Here is a 24,783-nt window from a genome sequence, read left to right on the forward strand (position 1 = left end):
TTGTAAATAAATTTACACGAGTTCTTAGACTTCACCAATCACTGCTAATTCTCCGCTCCGCCAAAGACTTTGTGTAACCCCAGGCAAGTATCTTAGTGCCTCAGTGCCCCATCTGTAAAACTGGGATAGTAGCATCTCCCTACCAGGAAGGGGTTTTGTGAGGATAGATACATTAAAGACTGTGAGGCACTCAGATATATTTAATTTCCAAAGAGAGAGAGGGAGAGAGAAAAACGTAGACAGGGCCAAATTTTCATTTACAATAATATACATAGAATAAATGACATTTATACCCTCTTTAAAGGCCCTTTCCACAATATAAAGGGGGCTTAGCATAAATGAGAATATAGTCCACAATACTGCTAATGCCGCCATCAAAGTTTTAAATCCACATACAGTAAATTTCTTGTCAATCACAGTCAGCAGTTTTAAATACTAATTTTTTTTCCACATTAATGTACTGTAGCTACTGTGCATGTAGTAGCCACTTTCCTGGATGGAATGAGCTGATACTGTACTAGACTACCTTTTTGGTTGCCTATATAAAATGACCTTTTGATGCAAAATGATAATTGTTAAAAGAAAATAATGTATCCTAATATATCTCCCCCCTGAAACCTCAAGCAAATTACCACAGAGTTTGCCACAGAAAGGGCTTTGTTCAACCAAACTAATACTCCTAGTAAAACTGTTATTTATTGGTCATGTCCTGGTATGATTTATATTAGGTTGCTTTAAATGAAAAAAAAAAAAAGTTTTATTAAAACACATGTGAGGGACAGAAAATTAGATGAGAAGCAATGTTTTGCCAATGAGGCTTTCTGCAGGTAATGGAAAATGAAAAAGCTTGTTCTGTTTTCCAAAACTTCAAATAAGGGCCTAAGGCCAAAACATTGTTTTTCATCTTAATTTCTGTTTTTAGCAAAAAGTTGTCTTTACTACTTTTTATTTGTTTATTCGACAGCCTAACTTCATGCAGGAGATAGTTGGCCACCTCACTCATCTCAGTAAAAGTACAGACAGAACATGTCAGATTCAGAATAGCAACGTGGTCCATGGGTAGGGCATGACACTTCACTGGAACTCAGTACACCTGAGTTCTATTCCAGGCTCTTCCACTAACCTACTGCGGGAACTTAGGCAAATCAGTTTCTTTCTATAAGCCTGTTTCTGATCCCATCCTTTATTTGTCTTGTGTTGCTCGCTCTGTGGATTTTATTGAGAGTTTTGTAATATCGGATGTTTTACTTAAAGCCCCGGTACCTAGAAAGAAGTGATTTTATGGGAATCTCAGCTTTCATTTTATAAAATAAAACAAAAATAAATCTGTAACTCTCGTTATTATAGTGAAAAGCTCAAAAATATGTACCACAAAGCTCAAAACACCAGATGGCAAATGGAAAACATGCATAAATAATAATAATAATAATACAAAATTTATCTCATGATTTTCTGTGGGGCATGAGTCATGATTTTTGAGCATTTGGGGTTCAGATACTGTGTCTTTCTACATTACAAACTTCAGGTCAGGGAAAGTTGCTCACCATGCGTATGTATATTACCTGATACAATGGACATACTAAAACAGTTGCGTAAATACATACATCAATAACAACTATGGGCAAACATAGTGCCAACATTTTCAAACTAGCCTTCCCGAAGATAGGCACCTAAATCCATATTTAGACACCCAAATAATTGACCTATAAGATGCTAAGGTACCCACAGCTCTCATTAATTTCAGTAGGAGCTGTGGTTGCTCAGAACCACTGAAAGGATGGCCACTTATTTAGATGCCTAATTTTAGGCGGCAAGCGTGTTCTTTTCTTTTCAAACGCTGATATATTGTGAAGCCAAATTACACAAGTATGACAAACACTGCATGGGAGGATAAACATGTACTGGAGTTTTCTAGGATGCATATGCTAACTTTCAATAAATTACAGATTATGCCTTGATCCTGCACTCAGGTAAAACACGTATTAATTTCAATAGAAAATCGAACTAAGGACGGCAGGACTGAGACCTATCGAACAAACCAGTTTGAAATTTTCTATTTTTTCTATGAGATTTTCTTCCCTTGTTTGACAGCAGTGATTATTCTAGTAACTTTCATCTCTAAACATAATAGTACAAGAGAGAAATATGAAACTGCTTTCAGCATGGAAAATAACTATGGCCCTGATCCCACAAGCAGATGTGCGCCAGTGTGGAATCCTGCTGATTTCAATAGCTGTTTTCACAGATGAATAAGAATGGCCACAAATCAATGGTTAATAGCATTTGAACAAATAAGAAATTTACTGGATTGGACCCATAAAACCCCTACTGGCAGATGCTGAAATCACTCGCGGCTTTGCCAATCATGAATAATCCACACATTCCAAACTCCAAGACTTCTAGACCATCCCACATCATCATGTATCCTCATATATATTTACATTTATTTTAATTTTTTTTGGCCCCATATAAAATTGTCCTGGTCTCATGTTATCTCAAAATGTCTCTCCAGTGCAAGCGTTACCTTTATAATGGAATGAAATCTATGGGAGCAGGGTTGTGTCATTGGTTTATATGATTATTTATTTATTTTTATAGAATAAAATCATCCAGGGATTGTCCAAAATCAACATGAATTTCTTGGGTGGAGATGTTTAAATGGGATCTTTATATAAGCAAAAAGATTTGCACAAACACATTGGCAGTTCCCTCTCTAATGGCTCTACATCAGAGAAGAGAGCAAAGGACGAGCTACTTCACCTCAGGTGTGGAATAAATTGCACGGCTGAAATGAAGCTCATTTAAGCTGAATTTTTAGATAGCAGAAGTTACATGACTTGTACCTTATGCTGAATACACCCTATCTGAGCCAAGCCATGTAGTCTTAAGACTTTATTTAGCTGAAATGTATTAAAAGAAATACTGTATTTCTGTATTTTCTTTGGCAAAATGTTAATCTACTGATGTGCTTTTGGAAAAATAAGCTTGCGATCGCTTTAAAGAATCTCTTTTTCTGACCTCTATTAAACCCAGAGTCAGAAAACAATGATAGATTAAATTCAAGTGTTTGTTCAGAGTTTAGTTGTCTGGTTAACCTTGCTAAGAAGAATCGGTTTGAGAGAAATAGCCTTTTTGGAGGGGGAAAAGGGGTGGTGTTGTATGTGAGTGAAATTAGATGAGAAGAAAATCGATACAGCCATATGAGCAGACAGTAACAACTCCCATGAGACTGACACAGAGACCATAAACAGGGGCATATCATTACAAAATCTACAAGATCTTGGATCTCTTTTAAACTAGTTGCTCATAAAAGACACTGCAGGCAAGATCTGCAGGGATGAAATCGTGCACTTACCTTTGTACATGCCTAATTTCTGGATGTACATCCCTGAAGTGTGCATGCAAATAAGGGACTTTCATGCACACATAGCCAGTTAGGCAACAGGATTTTGAACACTTAAGTTGGGTACCTATGAATATCTCTGTGCAGTTGCCAGGGTCAAACTTTGAAATCTGGCCCAGGATGTTTAATCATAGTTGAAGACTTCATACAGTAATTCCATAACCCCCAAATTTTAGTCATGGTCTGCTAAGACACAATATAGACTTTCCTTTGAAATAAAGGGAAGATAATCTAGGGGAGTGCTAGAGGCAGCCACTTGTGAGAAAAGTTATCTTTTCATTTTTTTTAAATAGAAGAGTAGAGTTTCAGATATCTACAAAAGCAGATACTATCAGTTACTTTATTTTTAAGATAATCAACCAGTTCAGCCACCCATTCAGTTATGTTATTCAGTTATGAGTCTATGTGTATGGCCTTTGTCACTGAGCACTTCCCATTTTTCCAAAGATGACGATATTCTCTCGTTTCCTTCCCTCCTATCAAGCAGGCTTTGGTTTTATTTTTGTTTTTGCTTTTGTTTAACGAATGACTCTGTGGAAATGGAGGATACTGTTGTGGGCAAATAGGTGGAGTTTACATTTGGCTTTGAACACACTGAGGTGTTTCAACTAGCAGTGACTCCCATATTCTTTGTCTGGCTCCGGTGAAGGGTCTATCTCCCATGGTCACAAGCCTACCCCTATAGGTCAACGGTAGCATGGATCCAGGAAAACGTAGCTGTGATGGAGGGCTGCCAAATCAGGGAGGAAAAAATGTACTACTTTTGAAAGGTGAAAAAGGGTTAATTCATCACTGTAAGAAGGGAAAAAAGAACTTGGAAACAGGTCCTCCTATAGCACAAGTAGACACTCATCTATTTGCAAATATACTAAAGCAATAGAGGGCTGTGCTACAACATGTGGGAGGAGCTAAAGTTGCTCCAAGAGCCACTGAGTTTCAGAGAGGGACAGTTTATCTAGAAGTTCAGAGGGATATATGTCAACTCCACTCTCTTTGAAAGTTACAGTGTGTTCCCCTTTCCATGCTTTATTAACCAGTCCAGCATGAGGAGAATATAACTTTGGGCCTGCCTTTTCTTTGCTCCTGTCGGGATAATGTGAAACCCAAGGATGCTAAGAGGGCAGGGATTGTGATGATGACTGGCTACGGAACAGAAATGTATATAAGGGGTTAAAGTTTGGTCCCCCCCACAGTAGCCCTAAATATGAATTACATGGGGAAATCCATCAGCACTGTTTGGCTGCATAATTAGATGCCAAGTTCAATGACCCTAAACTTTTCCCTTCTCATCAACCCACCCCACTGCTCTTGCTCTTATTTAGGCATACAATGATTACAATTTACCAAGGGTCATGGTGGCTTCCCCATCACTGACAATTTTGAAATCCAGATTGATGTTTTCCTAAAAGATGTGCTCGAGGAATTATTTTGGGAAACATCTGTGGTCTGTGTTATATAGGAGGTCAGACAAGATGATCAAAATGATCACTTCTGGCCGTGGAATCTAGGAATTTTTTTTTTTTGCCACTGAGAAACCCAAAATAAAAATGTTAAAAGCCATGGAACTGTGCACTCAGAAACTGAACTGCCCAGTTTTTGCTTTTCACGTGAAATACAGGCAAATTTTTGGAAAATGTATTCCCCCATAGATCTACTGCTTAAAGCCTGCACGCTTTACCCAGCCCAATTCGATTATTGAACCCTAGCTAATTTATATTAGCAAACTGTAAAATGCCAAAGTAATGGCGGGGGCAGCATGAAAGAATGTTCAATAAATATTTAAAAAACCCCTATTGACACCAGGAACAAGTTCTTAAAGCATTGTGTTTTAGATTAACCTTTAGACCTCAATCTGGGTCCTTCTCCCCTAGGGAACTGTTCATGAGACATTTAAGATAAACGTACTATTCATTAGTGTTTATTGGAGTAATTACTTTTTGTAAAGGTATCCTCCACAAATAAATTGCAATTTTCTCAGGATTGATTTATGTGCATTATTTTCTTTATTAGAAAAATAATATGAAACTTAATTTATAAAATTGACTATCTATATTTTGTTCTCAAATATTTGCTTTCCATGTCTGCAATAATATTCTTTAATGTCTAATTTGTTTTACAACGGGTCTTGTATTAAAAATAAATCATATTTGTGTGATCACAACAAATGCAGTAAAAAAAAGATTTGTTTTTAAAATAAAAATTAATTACAGCAAACAAATTAACTAGGCATACACATTAGTGTCTATTTTGCTCTGCATATTTAAAACTTCTCTAAGCAATAATCAGCAGAGAGCTACTTTTGCCGAGATGAACTTCAAGACCTAAGAGATAAAAATACAGACCTTTGGAGCACTAAATCTCCCTGAGTGCCCAAATAGGAAGTCAATACAGGTACTGTTACATATGTTTTGATGGTCGAATTCTGTGTTTCCCTACACCTTGCATAATCACTTACCCTGATGTAAAGTAAGTGTGATATGCGTATACAATGCTACCATATAAAAATGGTTATAGTTATAAGAGTTACAGGACTACATAAGGTATAGGAGAGTGGGGAGCCAGGCCCTAATCATTTACTAGAGCTTTCAAGGCTATAAAATAAACATTGGTGGGGAGGCGGGGAGGCAACCATCAGCACTGTAAGAGAAGCTGAAGTGTATACATGAAACTGCTAATATAAAATTACCTCAAAGAGTACTGGGAGGGCCAATGAGGCCTGGGCCAATTAGAAGTATGAGGTATGGACACTCATCAGAATTCCAATGAAGGATCCCATGAAGTTCCTCAGTCAATCCTACACTCATATACAACTCCCCACCCCCAAACAAATTTCCTCCTACCAGTGAGTCTTCCTGGGAGAAGGCCCAGGAGCTTGCCATCTTCTCTGCCATTTCACAAAAGAACACCAGGCTGATACTCCCCACTGATGTCTCAGGAGGACAACGGATCTGTATTTGCCCCTTCTCCAACAATTTTAGGATGCCTCTACCCTTCCCTCTGGTCCTTGGAGGTATGGGACTTTGCCCCACGTTTTCTTTGTACAGCATACATGTGTCTGGGCATTTCTGTCTCCACCCATCTCTTCATTTGGTTTCAACTGATCATGAATCAGTCCCCTCCCCCAAATCGCCTTCCAGTTATTGTTGCAGCAATAGAGGAGGACAAAGGGAACAGATGCTGTTGCTTGGAAATTGCCAATTCACTGCTTGCTGTCTGTGTTCCCTTGCCAGAGCTTCTCTCTGTTTTACATGGACACCAGAGGACGCCTTCTGCCTACTCAGCACAGTGGCCTCCAATGGGTGAAGACAGAGGTCTGCTCTTGGAACATTTTGGTCTGCCTTCAGCACCAGCTGCTAACGGATGCTGCTTTGAGTTCCAACCATGTACATGAACCAATGGCATTTTGAGTGAATGTTGTTCTCTGCAAACTGTCCACAGAAGCCAGTTATGATTTTGTTTTTAGATGCCTGTAAACTGTATCAAGTTGCAGCTCATGCTGACCTCAGAAGGTTAATTGGGATGAATGGTATAGAGGAGGGAAAACTCGGATAGTCAGTATGTGGTTCTAGAGCCTGGACTGGGAGACACGAGATTTGGGTTCAATTCCTGGCTCTGCCAGACTTCCTGTGTGATCATGAGCTAGTCACTTGATCTATGTGTGCACCATTCTTCATCTTGAAAATGGAGACAATCATACTTCATTTCATCCTGACTTTTTATTCATACCGCTTAGGGGCATCAGTCATGGATCAGGTCCCTGCTGTACAAACAGGACAAAAACAACCCACAGCAGTCCTTGCCCCGAAGAATTTATAACCTAAGAATATAAGACAAGAGACAACAGGTGGCGACACAGACAAACAGGAGCATAAGGAGACAATATTGGTCACCATAATATGCAGAGTTGACCAGCAACCTGACTGTCATTGTGTTTCTTTAGAGGCATCACAAAAAAGGTGAGCAGTAAGGAGTGATTTAAAGGAGGAGAAGGAAGTAGCTTTGTGGATGTTTACAGAGAGCTCTTCTCAAACATGAGGGGCAGCAAGAGAGAAAGCAGGAAAGTGCTTGTTTAAAGATGTCGTGATGAAGTCAGTGATGAAGGCTGGCAGCAAGACCATCAAGATGGGAACTGTCTCTTCTTATGTCTACACCGCACCCAGCACAATAGGGCTCTGACCTCAGCGGGGTCTCTCAGGACTACCAGAATACAAATAATATATTACAATAATAATAATGAGGAAGTTACATGATGGAAATCTTGCAATTTTCTGGCATCACGAACTTGCTGACTCTACTCCATGTGACGAGGAGGATCCGCCTGCTTGGCAGAAGCCATCTTCATCTGGATTCTCACAGAGAAAGGCCATGTTTCAGCTGAGCAATCTGATTGTGCTGTAAAAGGCCCTTCCCAAATGTAACAAAGTGGGGGATTTTCTTGTTTTTTCTTGTTTTCGGTGGGGTTTCCATGGTTTGCATGCGGAGGGGGTGGGACTCAGTTTCCCTGGGTGTTACTGGTTTAATGAGGTGAGGGGAGAGGGAGTTTGTTGTTACAGAGGACCGGAGAGGAACTTGGGACCCCAGCCAATGGCCTGGAGGATGGATACCCCAGCAACCGGTGACCTGAGACCCCGACCCGGAGACCCAGCTCAGGAGTTGCAGCCGGTTCTGGCCAGTGGGAGAACAATGGGCTGCAGAGTGAGGACCCAGTGACCTAACCAGCCGGTTCCAGCCAGAGGACAGAAGCGAGGAGAGGAGGCCCCAGTTTACGACCCTGTTTATCTGGAGAGAAGACAATGGACAGAGGCGGGGCTTGGGATCTCGGATGCCCAGCTGGGAGCAGGGGGGCTCTGGGCTGGAGAGGGGGAGCAGGCAGAGCCCACCTGGATGCAGAGAGTCTGGGATGTGCTGGGCTGAGGGAGGCCAGGTCTGAGGCCCTGAGAGTTTCCTGTGCTGTGTTCAACTCTCAATCAATCCTCCTGTTTTATGCTGGCTGAGAGTCACTCCGGTCTAGAGAACTGGGTTGCATCAACTCCTTCGGGGGTGGAGGCTCCGGGGGTCCAGAGCGAGTGGACTCCCTGAGGGGGCCCACGGCAGAGACAGACGTGCTAAGGCTCAGAGAGGTGCGGCTCCAGGAGGTGGAGGGGCCTGACCCCAAGAGAGAGTGGACCCCCGAGAAGGGCTGTCTCACTGAAAGGGGCACCCCCCACGGACCGCATGGGGCCAAGAGTTGGCACGATCTGTGCATCCGTGACTCCAAAAGTCCTCCCAGCCCTAGCTCCTGAGTTGGACTCTGGCAGGCAGCAATCTAGTACATTTCTTACCTTATGCATTTCCTTTAGGAGCTGTCTTATTTTTATTGCGTATTTGGACAACATAAGTACTGTCCAGTTTTAAAAGGAGAAAACTGTTTCACTGATATCTTAGTCTGTTGTGTCACCAGCCTGAGGTGTGTAAGGTAGCATTCCTGGACAGAGGCTTACAATATGGTGTGTTCCTTCTTTAATTCTTTAGATGTATAGTGGTATAATCATCATTTAATATTTGGCCAGACATAAATATCTTCCAGTTTTACAAAGGGAAATTTCTGCCATCAGATTCAGGCAAAGTTTGATCACTGACTGGGGAAAAGGCAGAAAAACTTCAGCCCACGGCCCATTTTAATAACACCTTGTACTGTATTTCCATAGTGACTTCTATCCAAGAGCTATTATTAATTCTAATACTTTGTGCATTGTCTTTACAGAGAATAAAACAGAGGCTATCCCTGCACCGAAGGGATTTGTAACCTAAATTAGGCAGACAGTATATGATGACAACACATAAAGGAAAGAGGGAGGTAATCGGATAATGGTTAAAACAAAAAAAAAGTAACATGAGTGGCATTACTCAGGACAGAGTCAATGGGGTTACTCAGGCTAGGTCTACACTACGGGGGAGAGAGGGGTCGACCTAAGATACGCAACTTCAGCTACGCGAATACCGTAGCTGAAGTTGCGTATTTTAGGTTGACTTACCTGGCTGTGAGGACGGCGGTGAGTCGACTGCTGCCGCTCCCCTGCCGACTCCGCTTCCGCCTCTCGCTGTGGTGGAGTTCCGGAGTTGACGGCAGAGCGATCGGGGATCGATTTTATTGCGTCTACACTAGACGCGATAAGTCGATCCCCGATAGATCGATCGCTACCCGCCGATCCGGCGGGTAGTGAAGACGTGCCCTCAGTAAATAAGGTACTAAGAAAACATAAATAAGACTAGCAGAATCTGACCATAAAGAACAAAGCTTATAAGCTTCGATATGTTTGAATAGATGGAAGTAGGGAAGAGGGGTAGAGAGCCCAAGAGCAGAAAGCAAAGTGAAAAGTGTGGGCATGCAGGTTGGATTTGAATGAGGAAAACAAGACAGGAGGAGAGGTGAGAAAAAAGACGAGTCTCCACCGCGAGGGAGTGGAATAAGAGGAGCCATGGAGAGAATGGGAAAAGGCGGCAAGGACAGCAACGCTGTGAGAAGATGAGAGCACAGAGGTAAAGGCAGGGATGAAGGAGAGGAGATTCAGGTAGAGCTGAACTGTGCAGTGCCTATAAAGGGAAGACACAGAATTTGAACTTTAAATTCTTTAAACAAGAAAGACAGGAAACTAGCAATGGACCAAGAGGAAGTCGATTCAAGGCCAGGATAGCTACTGCTGACACCTCTCTTTTATTAGTGTAGAACTCTAACAATATGCTCATCTTTGGACCTGTGACATGGACAACAAAGATCAGAATCAGTAATGCTCTGTCTATATAATAGACTGTGATTCTGCAAGACCACAGGGAATGCCTAGGAGTTTGCATGACCATGGAAGTGTGTGCTTATGTGAATGAAGAAAACAGTCTGCATTTGCACAAACACAAACCTGTTACAGATTTACAGTTTGTGATTCATAGGTGAATTCAACGGAGCTCTGTGTAGCACACGTCACCTGGGTAGAATGAAAACAAAAAATAAGCCCTTATTTAAGTATAACGAAAGATCAACTTTGCAACAGTAGCACTTAGGTCTCTCTTTCAGCCATAATGCAGAATTCCAAGAAAAATAAATCCATCCTAATGTCTTTGGCGCATTGCCATACCTGCAGCATTATAGCTCAGATAGAGGACTAAGAATCTTTGCAGACACTTGAAAGCCACCAGCTCTTTCTTCATGAATGATGAAAGAAGAACTGGATTCTTGGTAACAGGATGGCAATCTTCTCGATTACACTGCTACCTTATTTTAAAACTATTGGCAGTAGAAGAATGTATATTGCACTGTCCTGATTGTTAACATAAATTGCTTTGTTTCCCTAAGCTACATAATAATTTGAAGGTTGGAATGCTTCCTTGTTTTAAATGGCATACACAGAAGGCTGATAAAACATCAATAAATAAGCCTACACTGTTTAAATAAGCTACAGGGTGGAACCCGAGCCCCCCTGATGTAAATGGGAATTCTGACTTCGATTTTGATGGAGCCAGGATTTCACCCACAGACTCCAGTTCACCACTGCCTTGCACTATGTGTAGCCATTTAAACCAGGGTGGATAAAAATCAATCATTTAAAAAAAAAATCAGATTTTTTTAATTTAAATCGGATTTTTTGGATAAAATGCTTTTTGAGGAAAAAAAAACTAATATATCTCATCCTGGAATAGGGATTCTTCATTCTAATTCTATAGTATGAGACAGTATATTCATGTAATGTTTAAGAAAAGTTTTGTAAATGAGTTCCAATAGTTCATGGATTAGGGATCCAATTTTATGGGGTTCCAGGGGCTTCTGTATGGATTATTTAGGTTAATCTTTCTATCTACCCAATGGGACTCAGTGCTCAGTCTAGAAGATACCATCAGAGATGCTTAGTTTTGCAGTTCTCAAACTGTGGATTTGTGTCTCCAGAGATAACATGCTTGTTAACAGCAAAAATGTTTTTAAATAAATAAATAATAAATATATAGAGGTGAGAAATAACAGACCTCAACCCTATTGTCCCTCTGCAAATTTGTGTATTCAGAGTCAATCCCTTACCTATATGTAAAAGTGCAAAGTTTCAAATAGTTCAATGAATAGAAGATTGTTGGAGGTGGAATAGATTTACAAGGAGAAGAAGTCTGGAGATAAACATGAGAAGGGAGGGACAGGCAGTAGAAACAAAAGTGAAACTGTTTGAGCAGCATATTCCAGAAGTCTTGAGGTCTTCCTGAGTGTAGCCTTAACTGATTTGAGATCTACCATACCACTCTCGCACTAGAAGGGAAAACCTATAATGGCAGCAGGCCATAAAAGAGACCCACTTTGGGAATAAGAACCATTCAAGAAATATATGTTTGCTGATGATGTTTTAAAGAAAATCACACCAGTGAACTGGTGGAAGTCACGTAAACTCTTGGATTCAGAGATTGTTGAAGTGATAATCTCACTTTTAACAGCAGTAGCTTCTTCTGCCGGTATAGAAAGAATATTTTCTTCCTTTGGACTAATTCATTTCCAAATTGAGAAATTGTTTGGGACCTGAAAAAGCAGGAAAGCTTGTTTTTCTTTTCCAGATTACGAACAAACAGCAAAATGAAGGTGAAGCCAACTGAGTTAGCTGCAGAAGCCAATATTTTAAGTTTCTCATGTTGAACTGGCTGACATAGTTGATTAAATTATTATTTTTTTAAATATTTCATTTAACTATTTTAGTTAAAAACAATTTTAACAAAAACAAACCTGATTTTAAAAAACTTGAATGTTTAACTAAATTCAAAAATTCATATGCTTGTTTTGTTAAAATATTATATATTTGCTGTTGAAGACAAAAATCCAGAATACATAACGTTGTTTTAGTTACCATATATACTCGTTCATAAGCCGAATTTTTTTAGTAAAAAAGGGAAGCACCAGAGAAGGGGGTCGGCTTATGAACGGGTATAGAGAGGGAGAGGTGGGACACGGCCCCTCCCCCCAACAGAGGGAGCAAGGAGAGGCAGCACAGCCAGCAGAGACAGAACGGAAGAGTCTCTTCGCTTCTGGCCACGCTGCTCTCCCCCCAGCCTCCGAAGCAGCTGCAGCTCCAGGGCTGGCAGGCTGCGGCCGTGCCGCCCGGCCACGCAGCCATGCCGCCTGGTCTGGCCCGCCAGAGCAGGCTGTGGCTGCGCTGCCCAGCCTGCTGGAGCAGCTCTGGCCAGGCCAGAGATATCCTCACCTGGCCCGCCCCAGCTAAGGTGGGAAGGGATGGGATGGGATGGGGAGAGTGTGGGGGTCCTGGGCTAGGGATGGGATCATGTGGGGGGTGGTCACAGGGGTTACTCCTCTGACCCCCAGCTTCTCTTTCCTCTCCCTCCCCCCCAAATTTCCCCACCGGTTGCTGTCCCGGCCCATCAGAGTAAGCCGCTGGTGGGCCGGGACACTTTGTTTACTTAGGTTTACCTCCGTGCCTGCGGACGCTTGAGGTAAACAAACCATCTCGGCCCAGCAGCGGCTTATCGTGATGGCCCGGGAGCCAAAGTTTGCCGACCCCTGAATTATAGGGTCGTCTTATGAATAGATCATAAATATTTCCATTTTTACTTATCCATCCTGGGGGGGTCGGCTTATAAGCGAACCGGCTTATGATCAAGTATATACGGTAAATAAAACAATTTAAATGTCTGTCTGGTGATGTTCTCCTCCTAATACAGTGTGGCAAGAAAATCCTCCAAATATTAATGATTAACCTGTTGAATTGGAGATAGTTCACCTCCCAATGACTTCATAAATATCTGCTTCAATTACCTTTGTAATGAAATAACCGATCATTCATTTTCCGATATAGCTGTAAAACTAATCTGAAAAGTTTTCAAAATAAATCACTTTAAAAATGTATAGTGTGTACCTTCTAAAAATGAAACCTACATCTATCTCTGAGCTGTGAAGAATATGTATTAAGGTTGTAACAACCAACAAGAATGCACTTTTATGTAGAAATCCATGATTAAATCGAGTCTTCCTGACTAGTGATTTAAATCAAATCCACCCTGATTTAAACCCATGCAAAGTGAGCACAAAGTGAGTGTAAAATGCTACAAAATCAAAACAGTGGTTTTCCCACTCACTTTGCACAAGCATCAATGACTACACAAAATATAAAGCAGGGGAGATTGGACCCTGTGAGCCAGATTCTGTAGTCTGCTCAATTCACTTTGTGCCACTTATGCCAAAAGTGAGCATTAGAGCAGGCACCTTAGGGGAGTAGTGACCAGGAATCAGGGAGTCCCAGCTGGCTCCCGTTGTCTGACACGCTACACAATGTGCATCACTTAGTCATAGCGGAGAACCGGGGTTAAACTTTTTAAAAAGGTCATAGCTAAAATCATTACTGAAGCATTGTGAGCTAGTACAAACTGACATAGATCCACTGAGGTCAATGGTGCAACATCAAGTTACACGAGCTGAGGATCTGAGCTATGGCATTTAGAGACTCCTTTACCATCCCACCAGTGCTGAATAATAGCAATGAGAGAGGGGAAAAATGCATCACCTGCAAGGGCAGGTGATGGTCCCCTGATAAAAAGGGAACAGATACAATACTGTATAATTAATAATTTGTACATGATCCATTATTATTACTGGAGGCATCTTCTTAAAAGACAGGATTATCAAACTAGTGTCTTAATAGCAAATACATGTAGATGAATGAGGGCACTACACCAGTAGCCTTTTTTCTGTATGTTTTTATGAATATAATATTGTCCAAGTTTAGTATTTAAAGGAATTAAACATATACTTAACTAACTTAACTAAATCAGTTACCGTACTAACTGTATTAGAGTAGCTAGTTAGCTACACTTAGTTTCATTTACATCACTTCAGGGCTTTCACGGCTACTTTAAAAATTCAATTCTGTCCGCTATTCAGTTGTCTGCAATTTTAAACGGGTAAAGTTTTGGGTAGGATTTTCAAAAGGGCTCAGCATAGGCCCAACTAACTGGGAGTTTTACCATTGCTTCACTGGGAGCAAAAAATTAGGTGAATATTGAGCACCTTTGAAAATTCCTCCCATTTAGCTGACACCCCCCCCCCCAATACTGTAGCATATGAGCACCTCACAATCTTTAAAGATTCTGAGGTGCTTCTAGTACATTAATCATAGAATCATAGCATTGGAAGGGACCTTGAGAGGTCATCTAGTCCAGTCTCATGGCAGGATTAACTATTATCTAGACCATTCCTGACAATTTATTCCAGTGCTTAACCACCCCGAGAGTTAGCAAGTTTTTCCTAATGTCCAACCTAAACCATCCTTGCTTCTCCTACCCTCAGAGGTTAAAGAGAACAATATTTCTTCCTCCTCCTTGTAACAACTTTTTATGTACTTGAAAAGTGTTATGTTCCCTCTTGCTCTTCTCTTCTCCAGACTAAACAAACGCAATTTTTTCAATCTTCCATCATAGGTCATGCTTTCTAGATCTTTAATCATTTTTGTTGCTCTTCTCTGGACTTTCTTCAATTTTTCCACATCTTTCCTGAAATGCGGCTCCCAGAACTGGACACAAGACTCCAGTTGAGGCTTAATCAGTGCAGAATAGAGCAGAACTATCGTACATACTCGTTCATTAGCCCATTCGTTTATAAGCCGACCCCCCAACCTGGTTAGGTAAAAATAGCAAAAACTCTATGACCCTTTCATAAGCCAACCCTATATTTCAGGGGTTGGCAAACTTTGGCTCCCAGCTGTCAGGGTAAGCCGCTGGCGGGTCGGGACATTTTGTTTACTTAGAGTGTCTGCAGGCATGGAGCCCCTCATTAGCTGGGAGGCAAACTGCGGCCACAGGGAGCTGAGGGGCTCCATGCCTGCAGACGCTCCAGGTAAACAAAACGACAATGTATTAGATATTCAATTCAATGATTCCATAGAGTTTAAAATCATCAAATTTTGGTGTAGACCCCTTTATAAGCCGACCCCTGCTCTTTGATGCATAACTTTTTAACCAAAAATATTCGGCTTATGAACGAGTATATACAGTACTTCTCGTGTCTTGCTTACAACATTCCTGCTAATACATTCCAGAATTATGTTTGCTTTTTTTTTTGCAACAGTGTTACACTGTTGACTTATGATTAGTTGTGATCTACTATGACCCCCAGACTCCTTTCTTCAGCAAAACACATAAGCAAGTAACTTCAGGCAGGTTAGCAGTAGTTCCGTCAAGCATCAGAAAGAAAAAAAAATTAAAAATAAAAAAGCTCAGGCAGGACAGCAGCAATATCAACCTGCTCAGTCTGAGCCTGGGACATTGTTTCCATTGATCCTCCTGCATCCTCGGACAGCAGCCCTGCTGCCCATAGGTCACAACTCGGCTCTAAAGGAATCCCCGTTAGTAGTTTATCTAATTAGTTTTTAGTTGTAAGAGTAATTAATCATTGGAAGAGACGACCAAGGGATGCAATAAATTCTCTGTTACTTGGAGCTACTCCTTCCAGCGTGCATTGCTTTGCATTGGTCCAAATTTGAATTTAATTGGCAACTCCATGACCCCCAACACCCCCCCCAAACAGGTTATGGGTTTATATTCAGAGACATAACTACCAACAAACAATTATATCAAGCAATGTTTCTTGCACTAACAGACGGAGATTTCCAAATTCATATTGTAATGGTTCTTGACACTGTAGATCAGGTGGAATAAAAAGAAAACCACCGTTAGCAGTTGTTGAACTGATGCCATCAAGTCTCTATAACATTATTTATTCCCACCAACCCCAATCTCTTGTTTACTATATTTAAACCAAATTTCATTCTTAATACATTTACAAACAACAAGACAGTAAAGGCACAAACAAAATATACTGAAACATCACACTGTTGCTCAACTCAGTGAACTATGGCCTATTTTCTAAGGCAGGACACCAAAGACACAAATGTTACCTTTTCATGGGGTTCCTTTGGGTTCAAACTTTTTTGTGCGTGCACAAACAGCCATCTGCATCTAATTAGAGATGATGGTATCAGCTGGAGAACATACCTGTGTCATGGGGTGAAAGGCTGAAAACGATCCATAAACAATCCTAAAACTTAGCTCCAAAGCTCCATGGAATGCAGTCAGTGAAGGGTTTAAACTCCGCAATGGATGGCTATCAACAAATTTTAACATGCCTCTTATTTTCTACACAAGAATCTCAAAGAGTATTTTAGGGATTCAGCAATTGTCACTTTCAAACAATTCTTTAAAAATATAAACATACTAAGCTCATGTGTAATTTGGGATGGATAGTGCAGATTTATTTTAACAAAAAGTATTAGTGAAATATTGAATAATGCATTAGAAATGTACTAGTGGACGTTCTTTAAGAAAAAAGCCCATAGCTATTATGGTGATGGACACTGTAGAAAACCTTGACACAGACAGCTCAAGAATGCAAATCTTTCACATGGCAACAATACAAATGAAGACAGTCAGAGTCTTTTCTCACACCACTACAAATTGGGCATAACTCCATTGAAGTCCACGGAATATCAAATAATATTTGAATCAAGTCTCAGAGTAGCAGCCGTGTTAGTTTGTATCCGCAAAAAGAACAGGAGTACTTGTGGCACCTTAGAGACTAACAAATTTATTAGAGCATAAGCTGCATCCGAAGAAGTGGGTTGTAGCCCACGAAAGCTTATGCTCTAACAAATTTGTTAGTCTCTAAGGTGCCACAAGTACTCCTGTTCTTTTTGTGAATCAAGTCTGTAGCCTTTCAGTTCAAGTAAGTAAATAACTGCACGCACAACATTGTAAGATCTGGCTTTATCATTAAAGTTACTAAATGTTTGGGTGGGATGCTAAGAAAATAAACAGGAAAATGTAGACACACTTCCTTGATGCATGCTGCAAAATTCCATTTCATTCATTTTGACCATGATTGAGCAAGGTTCTTAAGCCCTTGCCTAGCTTTAAGCATCTAAGGGGAATTTTGCCATTGACTTTAATTGGGTGCCAGGAATCACCATTAGGTGTACTCACATGATTATAGTTCAGCATGTGCTTAAGTATCTTGCTCAATCAGGGTCTTTATTAATAATTTACTGCATGCGGCTCAAAAGGAAAAAAAGTCACAGTAAATAAAACATTGCAGCATCTCTAGGGCTATTTGCTTTTCACACATTTCAATTTAATACATTCCAGTGGGTTCATAAAATGAAATGTACATTTGTTTCCCTAAAATAAGCATCCAGTAATAAAACCGTAAAGTGAAATATAAGTATTGCCAAGCAATGACAAAAATGTCCACATTTATATCAATACTAATGATTCATGATGTACATTTAGGATTTAAACAGTCCTCAAAAGGCTGAGAAGTACAAGCTTTTTGAGCAACAGAGATTGCAGCATCAAGATAGGCAGCATGACTAGTCTGTGTTGAGGCAGTTCCTGCCCTGTCCTGAGAAAACAACCAGTTCCTCTGCACAGGCATTGATGTGGGATAGCTCACTGGTGACGAATCCCATGTGAGGGGCTCAAAGTGAATCATCACTTGCAGTAGCTAGCTACATAAACAGGAAGCTCAACGTCTACCTATATTTAAAATCCATGCTTACAAATGAAGCCTGCCTAACTCTGCCTGGATAACAGGTTCATGATTTGGTTTTCTTTAACACAGCCAAAAGATGCCATGATTCGAGAATTCGGTCCTGACTGCATTTCTTTGGACTCAATGCTATCCACAATTCCAAGAACAAGCAGCTTTCATGATGACCAAAATCAGAAAAGAAAAAAAACCTGTCCTAATATAAACTTGGAGGACAAATTTTGGAGGCTAAATTGAGCGATAAATTAAGTTGCAGATATATATCTTGGTGTAAGGTACTGGGTTTCAACTGATGTAATTTGCATGCCTTTGGGGCAGAAGTTGTTGTAAACAGGCATAAATTAAGTGTGTGTGTCTAGGCACTGTAGTTTAATTTAGGCCATGTCTACACTACAGAGTTAAGTTGACTTAAGTTATGTTGACGATCATAAGTCGCTTTAGTAAGATTGGTTGTGCACGTCCACACAACGCTCCTTGCGTTGGTGGATAGCGTCCACAGTTGGTGCTCTAGCATCGAGAGAGAGAGTGTTGCACTGTGGGTAGCTACCCCTCTGTGCAACTCAACATCCTGTGTCGCAGTACATCATAGGGACGTGCTCGCTGTCCCGTGATGCCGTTCTTCCCATCCCATCACTTCATGGGCTTCCTACTTTGTTTTGCGTCATTTTTCAACTGTTCTTGTGAACTGTGTGCCCACCATCTCTGCCTGACAGCATGGATCCTGAACTGCTGACCAGTCTGGTGATGAGCACTCTGAACACAACATGGCTGGTCCTGCAGTACTTCATGAGCTGTGAAACAAGAGCGTGAATGGGTGATGCCTGCCCTGTTGTGTGCCATGGAAACAAAGAATTCAAGATTACTGCTGGCATTCATGGAGCAGCTTGCCACAGTGGACTGTCGATACTGGGCTAGGGAAACAAGCACTGAATGGTGGGATTGCATCGTGATGCAAGTATGGGATGATGAGCAGTAGCTGCAAAACTTTCAGATGCACAAATCCACCTTCATGGAACTGGGTGCTGAGCTCGACCCAGCACTGCTGCACAAGGATACCAGAATAACAGCTGCCCTCACTGTGGAAAAGCGAGTTGCGATTGCTGTGTGGAAACTGGCAACTCCACACTGCCGCTGGTCAGTCACAAATCAATTTGGGGTTGGAAAGTCCACCGTGGGGGTTGTGGTGATGCAAATGTGCAGGGCCATTAATCGCCTCCTGCTATGAAGGACTGTGACTCTTGGTAATGTGCAGGAAATAATTGATGGCTTTGTGGCAATGGGATTCCCTAACTATAGTGGCGTGATAGATGGCACACACATCCCAATTTTGGTCCCTGACTATCTTGCGACGGAGTACATCAACCAAAAGGGCTACTGCTCCATGGTCTTACAGAGGCTGGTGGATCACAGGGGCCATTTCACTGACCTCAATGCAGGGTGGGCATGATGCATGCATCTTTCAGAACACTGGACTGTATAGAAAGCTGCATGCTGGGACTTTCTTTCCAGACTTGAAGAGCCCAATGCGGGATGTGCAAATGTCCACAGTAACCCTTGGAGACCCCCCCTACCCTTTGCTCCAGTGGCTCATGAAGCCTTACACCGGGAACCTAGACAGCAGCAAGAAGAACTTCAACATCAAGCTCAGCAAGTGCCAAACGACTGTTGAATGTGCTTTTGGCCAATTAAAAGGTCGCTGGTGTTGTCTTTTTGGCCGGTTAGACCTCAATGAGGAAAATATTCCAATGGTCATTGTGGCCTGCTGTACTCTACAAAATATTTGGTGTGGACTGCTGAGGCTGATCGGCTGGCTGCTGATTTTGAACAGCCAGATACAAGGGCAATTTGAGGGGCGTAGCAAGAGACTATTTGAATCAGGGAGGCTTTGAAGGAGCATTTTGACAATGATTCCCAGTAATGTGTCTTTATGTGATGCATTAGGCCAAGCAATGATTACTTGCAGCCTTGAATTACCTTGCTTGTTTCCTGAGAGTTAACTGTATAGCCAGTGTGTTTCAATGTTAGCACTAATCAATGTGTGTTTGTTACAAATACTCATTTTAATAACAGGACAAAACAAATTTTTTTGGTAAAATAGGGGACATGACAATGAGGAACAGTCTCGCCGTTAGGGTTTTCACCACTGTGTGTAACTCCAGCTTTCTATAGGAAATCAGTCCCTAGGTGTGGAGTGCATGGGGGGGGGGGTACTGTGAGGGACCGGGAACACGCAAGGACTGCTGTGGGGGAGTTTGGGTAGGGCATAGATTGGAGTTCTATAATGGCTGCAGGGGGAGTCGTGCATGGATGAGCTCAGATTGCAGGGTAATGAGGGACTCCATCGTCTCTGTCTGGCCCTCCAGGAGCTTTATCATCTGCTCCTGCCTCTGAGTCCTTTCCAAGCTATCTAGCCTCAGTCTTTCATTAATTTGGGGTCTCCCTCTTGTTTCACTATGTGCTGCATCTGTTGACTGCAGCACTTCACGAAATATATCCTCCTTATGCCTCCTGGTTCGCCGCCTTATCTGACGGAAGTGCTCTGCCGGTGTGGAGGAGTGGGATCTCAAGGGTACATCGGCAGAAGCCAAAGAAACAATGAACAGAGACAGTACTGTGAGTCACTAAAGTTACACGCACCTATGTCTCACTGTCCCTGGGCTAACATACAGGTCGGCCTGAGTCCCAAATATGGTGAGTTGGCGGGGGGGGGGGGGCAACAGGCGGGCAAGGGGGAGAAGGGACAAAGGGTAGTTTGCAAAAGTGGTTACGACAAGCAGCTAGGGAGACTATTCTGAATACTGGTACCCTTTTCCACACACTTGGGTAATCAAACCCAGGATCTCACTCCTAAGGGTAACCCAGGATGCAAGGGGGCATCTCCTGCATGCGTGTGGCTTCAGACCGGCTCCGTATGCTGCTCGCCTGTGTGCTGCGCTGGTCCTTGTAGAAATAATTACCGGGTGGTGCAGCAAAGTTTCGTACAGCGGGAGGGAGAAACAAGGCCGCTCTACCAATGAACCTTCTTCAGCAGAGGATTGTAGAATACCTACAGGAAAGTTTCCTAGAGATCCCTATGGAGGATTACAGGAACATCCCTGTGTTCATTAACAAACTTTTCCCCCATGGACCCACTGGGCAGAAGCACAGGCTCCATTGTTAATTTCTGTCCCTTATTCCTCTTTTACCATACAACAAAGTACAGAAGAGCTCAAACTCCTTTCACCGTTCAGTATCAAAGCAAAGTGAGCGCTTACGGAAGCTCCCGGTTCTGCATCCTGCGTGCCAGAGTCAGAGTGCTGGGACTGGCTAGACCCCTCTGGAGTGGAAAAGAGGTCCTGACTCACCACGCCACCGGATGACCCTGCTGTTTGCTCCATATCGTCCTCCAGCTCCACTTGAATCATCCACCACTTTGTCACTGGGGTTCAGTCTGCTGGCCACTGAATCCCCCCGAAGTATCCAAGAGGCTCTTGGGGGTGGAGGTGGGGTCACTGCCGAGGATGGCATCCAGCTCTTATAGAAGTGGCATGTCTTCAGCGCTGCATCACAGTGACGGTTGGCCTCCCTTGCCTTCTGGTACACCTGCTTCAGATCCTTGATCTTAGCACGGCACTGCTGCGTGTCCCTCTTGTGCCCCCTTCTCCTGCATGGCACTAGCAATCAGCCTGTAGGTATCAAATTTCCTACAGCGGGAGCGAAGCTGTGATTGCACAGCCTTCTCTCCCCATAGACTGAGCAGATCCAACAGTTCCGGTATGCTCTACGCAGGAGAGCGTCTGCTGCAGAAAGCCAGCATGGTCGGCTGGAAAGATGCTTTGTGAACTGTGCACGCCAAGCAAACAGGAAGAGGAATTCCAGGGCCTTTAACGAGGTGAGGGGCACATACTTGTGTACCTTCAGGGCAGTGGAGTTCAAACTGCTGACCAGAGCGATCAGGATGGGCATTGTGGGACACCTCCTGGAGGCCAATTAGGGTGACATAACCAAGCGCAGTGTCTACACTGATGCTGCGTCACTCTATCTATGTCACAAAAAGCTCTATGCCGTTCATCGAGGTGGTTTTATTATGTTGGCATAGCAGGGGAGTTACATCAGTGGGAAGAACATTTCAGTGTGTACACTCCACTGTTTTGTTGACGAAAGCTGACTTTTGTTGACAAAACTGTGTAGTGTACACAAGGCCTTACACTTTTACACTCTTTAGTTGCTTCTTCTGCTACTTCCCTGTCTTCTGCCCACTAAGTACCCAAATCACCCACCTAAAACTCTCTTACACCTACCTACCAATTGTGGACCTTGCACCACCTTATATTTAGCCTTTGAATCTGATCACGTTTTTAATACTGCACTTGCTATTCAACATCTCAAATATACTCTTTGCTGAAGCACAGAAGGGGAGTCACTACATTTTCAGGAGTTGTCTAGAAAAATGCCATAGACACAAACCTAGAGCTGACTTATTTCAACACTGGACCCACAATTTGTCAACAACACCCAGTCACCCCAAAGAGATGGTATTTTTCAAAACAAGCAAGCATTAAAAACATTTGACATGCTTCCAAATAAGTTAAAAACCATAAGGTTGCCAATGTATTCTGACTTCATACCCTTTCCCATAAACTCCCTCCCTGTTGCTTATACAGAGACAATAATGAGAGCAAAGTTGGTTAGTCACTATTACAACTGATTTACATTTAGATTTCCCTGTAATATGACATTTTCATTGGATTACTTCCCTTGACATTTGCCATTGTGCAGGCCACAATCCCATTAGTGGTGGCATAGTGACCACCATGGTAATTGCTTACACACACAAAAATATTATTAGAAAAGTACGGCATGTATTCTTAGCTATCATTAATACATCTCAGCAAGTAGGAACAAGTGTGAGAGCCAACACTGCCTGATCTACCAGCTCTCCACAGACCACCAGCAAGTGCCTGGGAACCACCAGTGGCTCACAGACCGCAGTTTGGGAATCACAGTCCTAAAATAATACGCAACCCTCTTATTATGGCACACAGTGTTCCTTGTCTTCTTCAGACTACTATTTTAGCCATTTTCCTAGCAGAATAGTTAATCATAGGATTACACAAATGAATGGTCCTTCTCTGGCATTCATGCACACCCTCATATTGTGTCATCTGGCAGACAAACAATGATCCAACATATTACACAATAGGCCAGATTCTGCCCTGATTTACTCTAGTGTAAATCCAGAGTAACTCTGTTGACTTCATTTAGGGTTAATCTGGATTTATAGCATTGTAACTGAAGGCAGAATCTGTCCCAATATTAGTTACACAGAGAGGATTTGCAAATGGAACCACAAACTCCATTTTGTCAGGTAGTAAATCCTAAAACAGAGCCAAGAGGCAATTAACCAAAGAAACAACACAGTACAGAGTTTCCAAATGTCCCCACGGAGCGAGAGAGAACATACATAGCCATAAAGAGTCCTGTGGCACCTTATAGGCTAACAGATGTATTGGAGCATGAGCTTTCGTGGGTGAATACCCACTTCGTCGGATGCTTTGCTGCTTTTACAGATCCAGACTAACACGGCTACCCCTCTGATACTTGATACATAGCCATTTCACTGTCATTGTTTTACACTGATAAGAATGTTACCATTTTGGTGGATGCAACCTAAAGCTATCCATATCTTCAGGTGCTGTTTGTCTGCTTCTCCCACTACCCTTTCCTGGGCCTTCTTCCATGTTGCCGCTTAAGCATACAACCTACTTTCTGAATGTGTTGGACTACCCTCTCCATATTAAGGGCCTGACCCAAAGCCCACTGAAATCAATGAAGAGATTCTTTGACTCAGCCCTTAACATGCTCATGAATACTCTCTTCCACCATGATGGCTAAATGAAATTAACTGACTGATCATCAATTCATAGATTGTAAGACCAGAAGGAACCCTCATGATCATTTAGCTGTCTTCCTGCATAACAGAGGCCATAGAATTTCATCCAGTAATTCCTGCATCAAGAATTTCACCTATAACATCTGGATGAATTAGAGCATATCGTTTAGAAAATCAATCAATCTTGATTCATAGATATCTAATGATAGATAATACTGCACATCTCAAGGTAAATTATTCTAATGGTTAATTACACTCTGTTAAAAAAAGAAACATTATTTGTAGTCTGAATTTGCCTAGCTTCATCTTTCAATAGAATAGTTGACTGGAGATAACATAATGGTTTTATATATAGACTATCACACATTGTTTTACCAAAAACCACTTTGCCCATTTTACCTCTTTGGTGTACCACCTGTCCATCTGTCTACTTTATGTCTAAGGCTACGTCTTCACTACAGGGGGGGGGTCAATTTAAGATACGCAAATTCAGCTACGCGAATAGCGTAGCTGAATTCGACGTATCGCAGCCGACTTACCCCTCTGTAGGGACGGCGGCAAAATCGACCTCTGCGGCTTCCTGTCGACGGCGCTTACTCCCACCTTCGCTGGTGGAGTAAGAGCGTCGATTCGGGGATCGATTGTCGCGTCCCGACGGGACGCGATAAATCGATCCCCGAGAGGTCGATTTCTACCCGCCGATTCAGGTGGGTAGTGTAGACCTAGCCTTAGATTATAAACTCGTTAAGACAGGGCTCATACCTTACTTTATATTTCTATAGCACCTAACACATTATGGGTACTACCGTAAATTACTAAACCAATAATAAAAAAGCTAAAGATTTAAAATTCAAATACAAGTTTTCTGACCTTATAATGCAACATAGAAAAGTATCTGTAGAAGACAATTTCATTTGGGGTTTTTGGGGAAGAAACACTGGATTTTTATTCATATTC

General features: G+C 42.1%; 1 protein-coding gene across 3 annotated transcripts in view; it reads right to left on the minus strand.

The window, feature by feature from the left end:
- LDAH (lipid droplet associated hydrolase) overlaps positions 1–24,783 on the minus strand; it is a 187,337-nt gene that overhangs the window by 114,136 nt on the left and 48,418 nt on the right. The window lies entirely within an intron of this gene.

Source organism: Terrapene carolina, unplaced genomic scaffold (genome assembly GCF_002925995.2).
Source record: "Terrapene carolina triunguis isolate 2854851 unplaced genomic scaffold, T_m_triunguis-2.0 Scaffold42, whole genome shotgun sequence".
Classification (NCBI taxonomy): Eukaryota; Metazoa; Chordata; order Testudines; family Emydidae; genus Terrapene; species Terrapene triunguis.